Source organism: Nesoenas mayeri, assembly GCF_963082525.1.
Source record: "Nesoenas mayeri genome assembly, chromosome: 5".
Taxonomy (NCBI): Eukaryota; Metazoa; Chordata; class Aves; order Columbiformes; family Columbidae; genus Nesoenas; species Nesoenas mayeri.
The window spans coordinates 19,219,709-19,233,206 of record NC_137548.1 but is presented as its reverse complement, the minus strand read 5'-3'; positions in this window follow the sequence as shown (position 1 = coordinate 19,233,206).

Sequence of the window (13,498 nt, the reverse complement as noted above, 5' to 3'; positions counted from 1 at the left end):
TAACTAGCCTGGTTTGACAATTAAAAATCAATAATTTTCCTATTACTTTCAGCACAGATTTGGCTTTTCAAGAGTATGTATTTTGTCAGGATTCCTTTTAAAATCTTAATTTCTTTATTTCCCTTCTACTGTTTCGTTAGTCATGTAGACATATCTTCCAGAAAACATCAACTTCTAACTATTTACTTAATGTTGGAGACATTTTACCATGCTACTCTATTTTTGTTTTACTTAGTGGGTGTTTTACCTCTTAAATCTCTCTTGAGTAACTTAATACTATATTATTCCTTTCATGGTTCTAGAAAAAAGAATTCTTTGGTCAAAACATGCATTTAAGCATTCTAGTCAATTAGCTTTATCATAACATATTTTCACAGTTTGTAACACTGAGAGGTGATATTTTTATCAAGCTCTGACAATGAAGATTTTCTTGACACCAGGATCAGACGCAACTCTCAGTCTCACACATTTATTGAAAACAACACAAGGCACATAACAAATCTGCAGAGATATTCATTCGGCCTGACACTTGACTCAAATAGACAGCCAAGGAAACTTTCCCTTCCATTAAAAAAAAAAAAGGGGGGGGGGGGCTTTTATCCCTAATCAGGAGGAAAAGTCATATATATCCATCAACAGGTAAAGCAAATATTACTTCCACAAAAATCATAAGCAGTCTTTTTCCCTTTTCTTTGCTTCCTAAATAGCCAGAGCACTTTGTAACTTGGGTAGTCACAGTTTCTCAGGAATCCCCAAGATGGGAGACTGGCCAGGTAAACAGACTCAAAAATTCCCAACTAGCTTGTCTTAGAAGTACAAAATGTGTTGTTCTTTCTAATCTTAACTCTGCACAGCTGTTCTGTGTTGCTAACCGAGCTCTTTTCATGGGAAAGGTGGTTACAGAAAAAAATCTATAACAATGATGTTTAGTCTCACTCGGGAAATAATACAGAAAATAAATCAATACTGGTTTCCTTTTGAAAAAGAAAACAAAAAATAATAATAATAATTAAAAAAGCATTCCTGCATTGCTTCCCCTTCCACAGAATGTTTTGAAAGTTGATATACTTTTAATCAAACTGCTAGTAAGATTTTGTACAGTTTCATAAAGTTAAAAATATATTTAGGCTAGAAATAATATATCACAACTGCAAGATTGTTCCCTTCATAAACCAAAGCTTAGGAGAAAGTAGGTTCAAAAATACTGAATGGACATGATGACTAAAGTAACTTGTTTCAAGCTTTTAAATATTAATTGCATTGATTGTCAGCAGACATAGGAATTTGATACATATTTGACTTCTGCTATTGTAAAAGTTCATTTGAAAGTGGGAGTATTTTGTGGTATAAGTTAAGAATATATTAATTTTCTCTTTACTGCACATTTATTGCATATTTAAACATGAATGTATAAAACCACGTAATTATGGCCTCTCTACTTTCTGCTGCTCTATATGAATACACACTTTTGTTGGGTTATTACTTAAAGTGAAAGCCTGGACCTTTTGAGATCAAAGCTAATGATCAACACTAATGTGTGGTATTAACTTCAGTGGAGCTAAAATTTTAATCTTGCAGTCTTACTCATAACTCGGAAGTCAGAACAAGAGAGTATTTGGTTAGTGAAAGTGAATAGGCTGTTTTCAGCTGCATGTTCCAGAAACACTGTTACCAACTAAAACTGACAAGAGAAAACAGCAATCATGAAGAAACTTTAGTATCTACTGACACGAGTTACTATTTTTAACTTGTAGATTGTATTTCCTGTAATGAACAGGTGATCCCCAAAACATAGTCAGAAAAACTATGTACAAGGAGGATGGCAACAGCTGCATGTCACACACCACACAAACAGCCAGTATTTCCTTTTGATTGTTCTGGAATTGGCTACCATCTCTACAAAGGTGAGGAAATGCCTGAGAGAAAATTCCAGGGGTGGGAAACTTCATTGTCGTAGAGTGCTAACCTTATGCCTATGCATAAGGGGTGTAAGTGAAACTTTACAGACCCAGCATCTATTTTTGCCAGCAGTGTAGTATCACAACACCTTCCTCTGTCCTTACTGTGTCTGGCGTTCCCACCCAGCTCTGTCACACAGAATTCCCTTGGACTCCACCGGCCAGGATGTCACGGCTGCAGGAGCTGCCAGGACATTCCCCCTGTCACTGTTGTATTCTTGTGTACGATACACAGGTAACTCTGATACCAGTCCCTCTCCGTTCTTCTTCTCGCTAGATGTATAACCTGAGCGTGGCCTGTCCCTTCCAAGCTCTCACAAAGACCGCGACACCCTTCTCGCCTTCCTGCCGTCTCCGCAGCCAGGCCGGGCCGGGCCGAGGGCACGGGGCCCAGCGCGGCGGGACGGGCGCGGCCGGCGCTGTCCAGGGTGCTGATCTCGGCAGGCGTCACCATGAGGCCGGGCGGTATTCGCAGAGAGGGGAAAGGTGTGTTTTGTTAGACCTGTGGTTACAGTGGGAAAGAAACGAGCTTTTAGCTAAACAAGACATTTTATGTGCTCCCAGTAAGGTATTTTACAAGTAAAACATGGTGTTTAGCTGTTTTGCCTCAGCTGGCTATGATGGGTTTTATATCTTTCCATGATGTCAGATATAATACATCACTCTAAGCTATGTTTTGTTAGTATACAGTGACACAAGTACATCACTTCCCTAAATAAAATCCAATAAATCCCATTTTAGTGTTTCATAACACATACTTAGAAGACATATTATAATTCCTAGTATATTGTAAATATATTTACAATGTATTCCATGTTCTGCTAAATGGAACAAGGCTTAAATAAGTGATTTCTTAAATAAATGCTCTTGGAACAGCTAATTCCAGAGCACACAAGATGAGGGATTATTCTCTGTTAAGTCCTAAGTAATACAGAGTAGCTTGTTCAAGTAGTAATTATATAATATGAAACAGATGAGCAATGGTGACAACATTCATTTCAACATCCTTTGGGGTAAAAAGGTCTCAGTATATTATGGGAACATAATGGCTGAAAATAATATTTTTCAAAACTAAGAAACCTATTTAAGAGAGAAAGTAATGAGAATTACCTGCTGCCATTCACTAAGGATCACAAAGGCCTGTTTACTACTAGATAAAAATAAGAAGTCAAAGAAAAGAAGACAGCATTGCAAAATCAAACACTATTTGAGTTAATTCTCCTTCAGAAAAATGGAAAATTTAACAAGAGATTTTATACCATATCAGTGAACACATAAGATGCAAGTCATTAAGACATTTTAAAGCACTAGGATATATTGTTAAATTAATAATAGAGAGATTTAAAAAAAAATAGAAATAGGAAGCCTTGAAAATAATCAGTAGGCTTACTCCCTCATCAAGAAGTAAAGGAACCAATTAAGGTTAAGAAAATGGCACAGAAAAGTAGCTATTGATTTCTTCACATGTCTCCTCAAGACAGAAGAGTCTGGGAAATACAATATGGGACCACATACAGGGCATGGCCATAGAAGAAAGTATCTTTATAACAAGCTGCTGGCTGCTGGAAAATGATGAGCTAAAGAGCAACAAGCCACAAGTACATTATACTGTACCTCCAAAAATTCTGACTATTTCAAAATGTTTCAACTGACTTGCTCTGAAAAGAAAAATGCAATTGTCCTTTAAAATCATGTCCTGTCTTGAAGCATCATCACGTACTGTAACTGTTTTAAAAACAAGTTATATTATAACCTTAGTAACTACAAATCCATATATTTTCTTTTGGTATTGACTGATAAACTAGATACAATTTTTGTAATGAAAATAAAATAATTATATGTGTATGAAATGAAATACTGCAGACATTAATTTGTCCTTCTTCTGCAAGGTAAATTACACCTTGATAAATATAGGAATTGTATTGATTTGGTAAACATTCATTCTGGACACTAGAAGAAATAGGCACCCTATTGGAAAGACAATGAAGATGTGTAATTTCGACACTGCAGACAGCAACTAGGGCTGCAATGTGTTTATTCACAGAAATTTAATTTAGAAATGTCCTCATGTTTAACACAGGGCTGGACAAGATACAAATATCATTGGAATTAAAGCCATCCATCAATGGTATCGAAAGCAACAACTTCTTCTGGACATTCTAAAGCAGAAATAAATCTGTTTAGGACAGAGAGTGATGCAAGCTCGTTAGTAAACAATATCAGCTGAAACTGTAGAGGGAACACAATTACTGAAAACTGTAAATTGCATTCCTTAGCTGTGACATTTTTACCAAAAGATCTTGATTTAGGGTGTCTTTTGTAATCCAAAGTTCAAATCCTCTCTCTTTTGAAACTTAGAGAAGGGTTTCTACCATGATTTCAATGTAAAAAATCTCACTCTCAGAACTTCCATCACAGGACATTTTTTTTTTTTCCAAACGAATGCAAAAGAACTTCTACATTTAGTTCCAGATGTGAAGTTGCTGTACTAAAATGATGTTTAATATTAGTCTCAGAAGTTAGGCACTAGCATTTGTATTCTTTCTTAAAATGTGTGTCACAGACTTTAAAAATTGGCTCTAAAATCTGTGTTAGCACACTGGAACAGTTCACTCAAAAAAAAATCTTTTTACTCTATAAACAATAAAAAAACATACTGTTTCAGACTGCCAACAATCTGACACCAGAATGCATTTTGAAGCCACTCAGTGGAGCACTCAGTTTCTTTCAGCAATGACACTTGTGTTTACACAACGTGGCTCTAGTCACCACGGACACACTTGGATCTAAACAGGTTCTTTCAGTTTGCATTTTATGCGCAATTATATGTCTACTGAAGTCATTCATCTAGGTGATTTGAAGAACTTGAGTCAAGCACTAGCACTTGATATAACACATGACAACCTAAACAGGCTTAAATGAGGCGCATAAAGAGAGGCTGATTAAACCCCAATGCATTTTCTATCAATAGGCTTGTGATGAAAATCTGATTCTGAACTTTAAAAATCAACTTACTTCAACTGTTGACAAAACTAAATATAGAATTCAATGTGTTTTAAATTATACTTATGTGACAGCTATCTCTAGCTCCTTCTTATGATAAGATCAAAACGAATGTGAAGCAACACCTCGTTTGCATGCAGCATTAATTTTCCTACCTGTTTTCCATTTTTTCTTTAAAACTAGAATAGTGTAGGATGATCAACCCCAAAGGATGTTGTTAATATTTTGGGGGGTACAAATTAATATTTCAGCTGGTGGATGCTAGTTATTAGATTAAAAATTGTCAGGTCAAGATGACATCCGTTTACATAATAGTTGACAAGGTTTTCCAAATATAATGCACAGTACTGACTTTGCAAAAGCTCTCAAGAAGCTTAGCTGTCAAAAGGAATCATGAAAGAGCTTAACTGTAAGTCACTACATAGAATCAACATACAATAATGCAGGTTTATCAAATATGACATCATTTACTAGTGATAAATATGCAGAGAACTGAAGGAAATAAAATATTCAAACATCAAAAAAAGGAACAGTATTAACTCTCATAATGCTGAGAAACTTAAAAATAACATAAAACTATTAAGTCAGCAGTGGAATGCAAAACTTGAATCAATTCATTTCATTGTATGACTCCATACTGTCAGATTCAAATCAGCACTGGAGCAGATTGGTTAAGGACTGGAACAGGTATCCAAAGAGGTTGTGGATTCGCTATTCTCAGATATTCTCTAATCTCAGCTGGACAAGGCCCTGAGCAACATCATTCAATTTTTAAGTTAACCCTGGTGTGAGTGGGAGGTTGAATTAGACAGCCTCCAGAGATCCTTTCCAACTTAAATCACTGTCTCATTTAGCTATTTAGTTCTGCAGGCTGGTTCCCTACAGTCATTCTGCATTTAAGTTGGTCTGCCAATTGAAGTAAAGTAAGCCTGCTTTAAGGACAGCAAATACTTCATTTAAACTGATTCCAATTGCAAAAGAAAATAGAGGCAAAAGGCTGCTACATGAAATAACATTTTAGTGTGACTTACTGTACACAAGCCTCTACAAAATAGCCACTCCTCACAGTAGGAAAATAGATCTTTTTCCCACATTTTTGGCTCTAAAAATGATGAATTAATAATAAAACAGACTAACACTCCTAAAAGGAGGAAAGTAGATTTGTAAGGCACCTACACCATTTTTTGTGGAAACTAACGGGTATGTAACAAATGATCATGCTGTAATGACTTTGTAATTATTACAGTAAACTGAGTACCTGGAGATTTGTATTCTCTCTCCACTGTTTTCATATATATATACATATATATATATATGCTCATATATATATATATATATATATATATATGAGCAAATCCATTTACATCAAGCTTTTCATATACGACTGTTAACTTAGTATTATTATTAGCGTTCCTACTTCAATATTTAGGATTCACTGCAAATAAGTGTGCTAGTCTAGCTGGTCTAAACTTGAAAAGAAAGGGAAAGAGTCAAGCACAGTTTTTTTAAGGTGAGCATCCAGTCATCAGTGGATCCTTCGCAATTTTTTGCAACCTATCTTTAAATGGAAATAACATACCGGCCTTTTTCACAGACCACTGGTTTTGGGGTTTTTTTATAGCTGCATTGATTCCTGCTGGTGTGAACACCAATCTATATTCAGTACAGCATACAGAGTATCTGCATCAAACAAGAAATAGTACCTCATATGAAACACTAAAGATAAAAAGGAAGGTAAAAATCTCACTTGAAAAACATCTTTCATCCTGTACATTGTGGGAGGTGTGGATCTGATCACAAAGATTGTATTCAGTCCATGTGTAAATAGCAAAGGGCAGACATTTAGTGTGATGGTTAATGGCTTAGGACCTGAACTGTATTGCCATCTAAATTCTGTTATGAACTGGTGGATCATTCCTTTCCGGCTAGACCATGATAACCATGTATGATCAGCAAGAAGCAGCATTATTCTTATTTATGATGGCAATAATTGCTATTTATGCATATTGTTGTCTTGGCTGGTCACAGAATGAAACCTGCAGCTGTTACTACAAGTTATTTTCCCTGACACTGAATCCAAGCCTCAGCACAAAACTCTGCTCTTAATGCAATTTCATTTGCATGACCTCTCCTAATTTTCCACAGTCAGTAAGAAATGGGTTCTACAAGCAAACATTATGTGATCTCAACTTCAGATGGCAGGATTCTTGCTGAAAATAGCATGTAAAGAGGGAACTTGTCTTTGTGCTCTTCTGCCACAACTATGTGCCTTCCCCAAAAGCAGACACTTGACACGGCCTGAGCCATCGCCCTGTTCGGGTTCATTCAAAGCACACAAACCAAAACTCGCTCCACACTCTGTTGCTTTCCGTTCTCCTAACATCAAGTGTATCTGAATCATTAGAATGAACTCTGTTCGCATGTCATCTGTCATGATGCCAGCTCCTGTTCTAAGGCAAGCCAGATGTCTCTAGCTGAGGCAATCTGCAGGTAGGCGTGTGGTAATATCAATGTTCATTTTCAAGCCTTTGTTAATTGAACTGACCAGCAGATTACATCTTTCGTCTATATTCTTAGATCTTGAGAGATACAGGTAACTGATGAAAGAAGTAGCCTGCATCTGAATGACTTAGCTGCTGAGGGATACAGGATGTTTCTCCACAGAACTGCATAAGAAATTTTAAGATATAAACAAAATTCTAGGAACCATTTTTAGGTTCTGTTCCCGGTTTTATCATAAGAACATGAGTTCATGATGAGAGATAAGGCCCAAGAATTGGCATTCCCAGTTCAAAACCAAGTATGATTGCTTGATGCACAGAAGAGCCCCATGGGATACTCACAGAGAAGGGCAAAGTCAGCCTATAGCATCTCTGTTTTTAAAATGAGAGGGGTCTTAGATATCAGTGGGTCCTATCCTATTGTCCTCTTCCATACACACTTTGTAAGAAGCTAATTCATGTATCTCATACTCATGGTTTAAATATTAAGAGGCTGATGCAGAAGAGTCATAAGAACATTTGGAAAATGCAAAGCATTTTAGGCACATCAATAGTTTACTCTGGAGGAATATGCAGAGGAGAAAAACATTAAATACATCTACACTTTCAGAGCCAGTGTTCAGGATTAGTTTAAAGTGGCCTTGTCAGTAGGAAGAAAAACACTGTATTAAAATAAGAGCTGAAAATATGAAGCAGATTTCGATCTCTAAGCAACATTTAATCCTGACAAGTAATTGAATAATTAATTGAAACACAACTGAAATTCAATACACAGATATAGATGTCAACAAAACATACATTTCATAAAAAGCAATTACACAAATCCATGTCTTTTATTAATAAATATAAATAATAATGGATTCCTGATATTCAGTAGAGCTCCCTAGTATTTTCATTTAGAAATAATTATAATAAGGGTTCCATTGTAGCCAGTTTCAGGGATATCTGGTTTGCAAATGAATTAAAAAAAATAGAAGAGGAATCAAACTGTCTCTTACTTCTGATTCCTGAATTTTCAGTTCTTCATTCAAATAAATGCAGGCAAGGTCCAAATTACCCATGAGACGGTGATATCATCACAGTACTCCAGCTGTAAATAAAGCAGCACCATTGAATTTCCTGTCCTTTCACAGATGACGAGAATAGTATCTCAAAACATACTAGCTAAGATCAGGTCACTTCTAATACAACGAACAAGAATAGTTATACAAAACAAGCATGCAACTTTTCTTTCATAAACCCTGGTGATTTCTATAGTTATATCACATACCTATCATTGTCCCAGGATAGCACTGACACAGTGAACATGGAGACATTCATTGTAGTTGGAGGACATTTGAGTACTATAACTACAAAAACTTTGGAAAAAATAATGCAGAGAAGCCTATATTGCACTCAAGCCAAGGAACTTCCACCTTTCATAATGTAACACATGAACACTGCTTGTAGCATTTCACACAGTGAAACCCATCTTCCACCTAGACCATGTCTCCCAGGATGTTGCTATTACTAAATTATGGTTTTTCTTAAACAGGAAATTTATATTTTGTTCTTCTCCCACAAATCAACTATATTTGAAATTTAAATCTGCAAATTTATTTTGTCCAACTTTCCACAAAAACAATTTTACTCATTTTGGGAGAGAGTGGGTGAAAGGAGCAGGTAGCTCTAGCAAGCTACTCAGTGTCTTAGCCCCAAGCTATGGGAAAGAAACTAAGCACTTTCCACACATATTCAAAATTATTCTTCATGGAGATGTAAGCAGTACTCATTTTACTGAAATCAACCACTAATTTCCCATAAGCCACTGAATAGCTATCTTGTGATAGATAACACTTCCAGCTCTCAAATGGAGAGTCAGATACAAATTTGAATAAATTACATCACAAAGGAAATGCTCCAGAGCTGAAACCCACTCCCTAATACCTTGCAGATATTAATGACTGAGTCTGAAAGATACTGTGTTCTTGCTTTTGTGGAGGAGGACCAGCATGTTCAGTCTCCCAACAACAACAAATGTCATCCATTTGAGTGCAACTGAGAATTATTTTATGCACTGCAGCCTGTGTGAGAAATCTCCTGAGAAGCCAAACAGGCTCTCCAGGCTTCTGTCAGCCTGATGACAGATACAATTCGATGGCAGAGTCATTTTATTTACAGGCCAGTTGTGTAGCATGGCTACGTACAGAAGACATGGGACACTCATTTTCTGCCCCGTTGGTTGAATTCTTTTTAGATCTAGCGTACATAGCTTAAATGACTATGATTAACTCACGAGTCACCAGTGGCTGGCTTCATGCATGGAAAGGCATATGTAAAAAGGACTAGTATGTAGAGTTGCAATCACATGAAGCCCTGAGAGCAAAAAGCTTTGATGTAGAAAATTTTTGCAGAGTCAAATTTCCACTGACCTTTGGCTCAGACTCACCCAGTCCAACTTGGAGAATGGCTTTAGAAAAATGGGGTATGTGATAAAGCACGCAAGTATGCACTAGACAGGAATTTTTCTTTGTGGGAAATGAGAGGAGCAAGTTACTTTTCCATGTTCAGGAATCAGGAGTGGCAACTGCCCAGAGGTGGTGGCAGGAGCAGGAGATTGCATTCTAGGCCAGCGCCTGATCAGCTTTGCTACCGGCTGCCTGTACCTGTTCTTTTGCATACACCTCAGCTCTGCAGAAAGGCAATTTCTGGGCTTTTTCCTTTTACTGTTGGCATCAGCCAAATGCATATGGTACACTTTTGGGGGGATAAGCACCAGCGTTTGCAATAGGGGCTGATACCTCAGCAGACAGATTGGACTCATTAACATCCAGGAAGGCCACATCACCAGAGCAATCACAACATTCATTTCCCACACCTCCTCCCAAGAGAGCTATTTGAAATGCTTTCTGTTTTTCTTGCTTTCAGGGGCATCCTCCCATAACCAGGGACCAAAGACTGGCAGCTCACATAATTCACGATTTATTTCCATTGGTTTCTGGTCACACAGCCGTACTTGTTTTTTTCTTCTTAAAAGCTGACCTTCATCAGAGGAGCTCCAAATTAATCCCCCAGCTAAACCATACAGCTTCATGCCTCTTCCTGGGTCTCCACTGCTTTCTGCTGGAGAGGCAAGCCACCTTGAAGATCCATTATTTTATCTATGAATCAGAAACCACTGTTTCCTTGTCAAGCCAAACACCCTCAGGTGAGCAAGAGCACACAGTCATTGATGATATCTATGATTAATCCACTACTTGCTCACCTGAATGCACAGTTCCCTGGTTGAGAGGGTACTTGGAAACCTTAATCCACTATGTCTGCCAGCAATCACCACTTCATTGTGTTCCATTTTGATTGACTATCTCACAGTATCACAGTATGTTTGGGATTGGAAGGGACCTCAAAAGATCATCTAGTCCAATCCCCCTGCTGGAGCAGGAATGCCTAGGTGAGGTCGCACAGGAACATGTCCAGGTGGGTCTTGAATGTCTCCAGAGAAGGAGACTCCACAACCTCCCTGGGCAGCCTGTTCCAGTGCTCTGTCACCCTTACTGAGAAGAAGTTTTTTCTCAAATTTAAGTGGAACCTCTTGTGTTCCAGCTTGATCCCATTACCCCTTGTCCTATCTATTGTTTGCCACCGAGAAGAGCCTGGCTCCATCCTCGTGGCACTCACCCTTTATATATTTATAAACATTAATAAGGTCACCCCTCAGTCTCCTCTTCTCCAAACTAAAGAGACCCAGCTCCCTCAGCCTTTCCTCATAATGGAGATGCTCCACTCCCTTAATCATCTTTGTTGCCCTACGCTGGACCCTCTCCAGCAGTTCCCTGTCCTTCTGGAACTGAGGGGCCCAGAACTGGACACAATATTCCAGATGTGGTCTCACCAGGGCAGAGTAGAGGGGAAGGAGGAAAAATGGAAATAATTAAAAAGACAGTTATAATCAAATATTCTCAGCATCCTTAAACATTTAATTTACTTTGTAGTCTTGAAGTAGTAATTAAGATATTAAGGTTTAAAATAAGTGTCAACAAAGAAAAAATTTCACGCAGCCCTTTAGTTATGTGGGGTTTTTTTAAGATGGTAGTGTTGGAAATAATAAAATTCAGGAGCTATTGATCTCCTCTGTTTTCCTGTGCAGATAAATGGTGTGTTTAACTGAGGTGGTGGGCTCTTCACAAAAGAAAGCTTCCTTTTAAAAGCAGCACATATAAAGGATTCTAGCCTTATTTGTCTCCAGTAAAACAGCTAACACCAGTTTGGCATGTTAATCTAACAACTTCGGAACTAATATACTGACCTCAAAATGTGTCTCTACAAACCAAAAGTGCCATTCTTATTATATTCTATTAAAAAAGTAGCAGCCCAGATGTGCTGAAGTACCTCACATGATATAATAGCAGCAAGCTTTAAAGCATTTAACAACAGATCATCTCATAAAAGTACACAAAAGTGGAAGAACTTCAAGTTAGGATTTTTAATAAATCTGTAATTTTGGATGAATGTTCACAATCTCTCTGAACAGCACATCCTGCTCATCGTACTGAGCCTGACCACAAAAAAACCATGCTGAAGGATATACCATTTAAAAGAATTTGTAAACAAATTGGGATAATATCATATAGCTCAATAGTTACTCAGTCACAGTAGTACAACCGCATAACAATATCACAGCACAAGGTCTGACAGTGCAACAGGAAATATCATTCACTCTTCTGACCAACCTGAGATACACAATGAGTTCTCTTGTGCAAGTCTCCTGCATGTTTTGTGGGAATGCAGCACAGGACTCCCATAATGACTTAAAAATAGAGAAGGGACAGAAACTATTGTACTATTTTCTTTCCACCCTTCTTAACTGGGAATGGCATAGATCCAGAAGAGACTTTACTCATACCACTGTTTCGCTGTTGTGGTGGGTTGACTGGCTGGACACCAGATGCCCACCAAAGCCACTCTATCAGTCCCCTCCTCAGCCAGACAGGGGAGAGAAAATATAATGAAAGGTTTGTGGGTCGAGATAAGGACAGGGAGAGATCACTCACCAACTACTGTCACCAGTAAAACAGACTTGAAAAAATTAGCTTAATTTATTACCAATCAAATCAGAGTAGGAAAATTAGCAATAAAAACAATCTTAAAACACCTTCCCACCATCCCTCCCTTCTTCCTGGGCTCAACTTCACTCCTGATTTCTCTGCCTTCTCCCCCCCAGCAGCACAGGGGCCAGGGAATGGGGGTTGTGGTCAGTTCATCACATGTTGTCTCAATTGCGCCTTCCTCCTCAGGGGTAGGACTACTTACACTCTTCCCCTGCTCCAGCTTGGGGTCCCTCCCATGTGAGACAGTTCTCCATGAACTTCTCCAACATGGGTCCTTCCCATAGGCTGCAATTCTTCACAAACTGCTCCAGCATAGGTCCCTTCCATGGGGTGAAGCCCTTGAGGAACAAACTGCTCCAGTGTGGGTCCCCCACGGGGTCACAAGTCTTGCCAGCAAACCTACTTCAGCCTGGGCTCAGGTCTTGCCAGGAGCCTGCTCCCGGATGAGCTTCCTATGAGGTCACAGCCTCCTTCAGGCACCCACGTGCTCTGGCACAGGGTCCTCCCCAGGCTGCAGGTGGATCTGTGCTCCACCATAGACCTCCCTGGGCTGCAGGGTCACAGCTGGCCTCATGATGGGCTGCACCACGAGCTGCAGGGAAATCTCTGCTCCAGCACCCGGAGCACCTCCCGCTCCTTCTTCTTCACTGACCTTAGTGTCTGCAGAGTTGTTTCTCTCACACATTCTCAGTAATTCCTCTGGCTGCCATTCCGTAACAGCTTTTTCTCCCTTCTTAAATATGTTATCGCAGAGGTGTTACCACTGTTGCTGGTTGGCTCAGCCTTGACCAGAGATGGGCCCATCTTGGAGCCAGCTGACACTGGCACTATGAGACACAAGGGAAGCTTCTATCAGCTTATCACAGATGCCACCCCTGTAGCTCACCTACTAGAAAAAACTTGCCACACAAACCAAATACACCTGTGTGAAACCCCAGCTGTCTGTAGC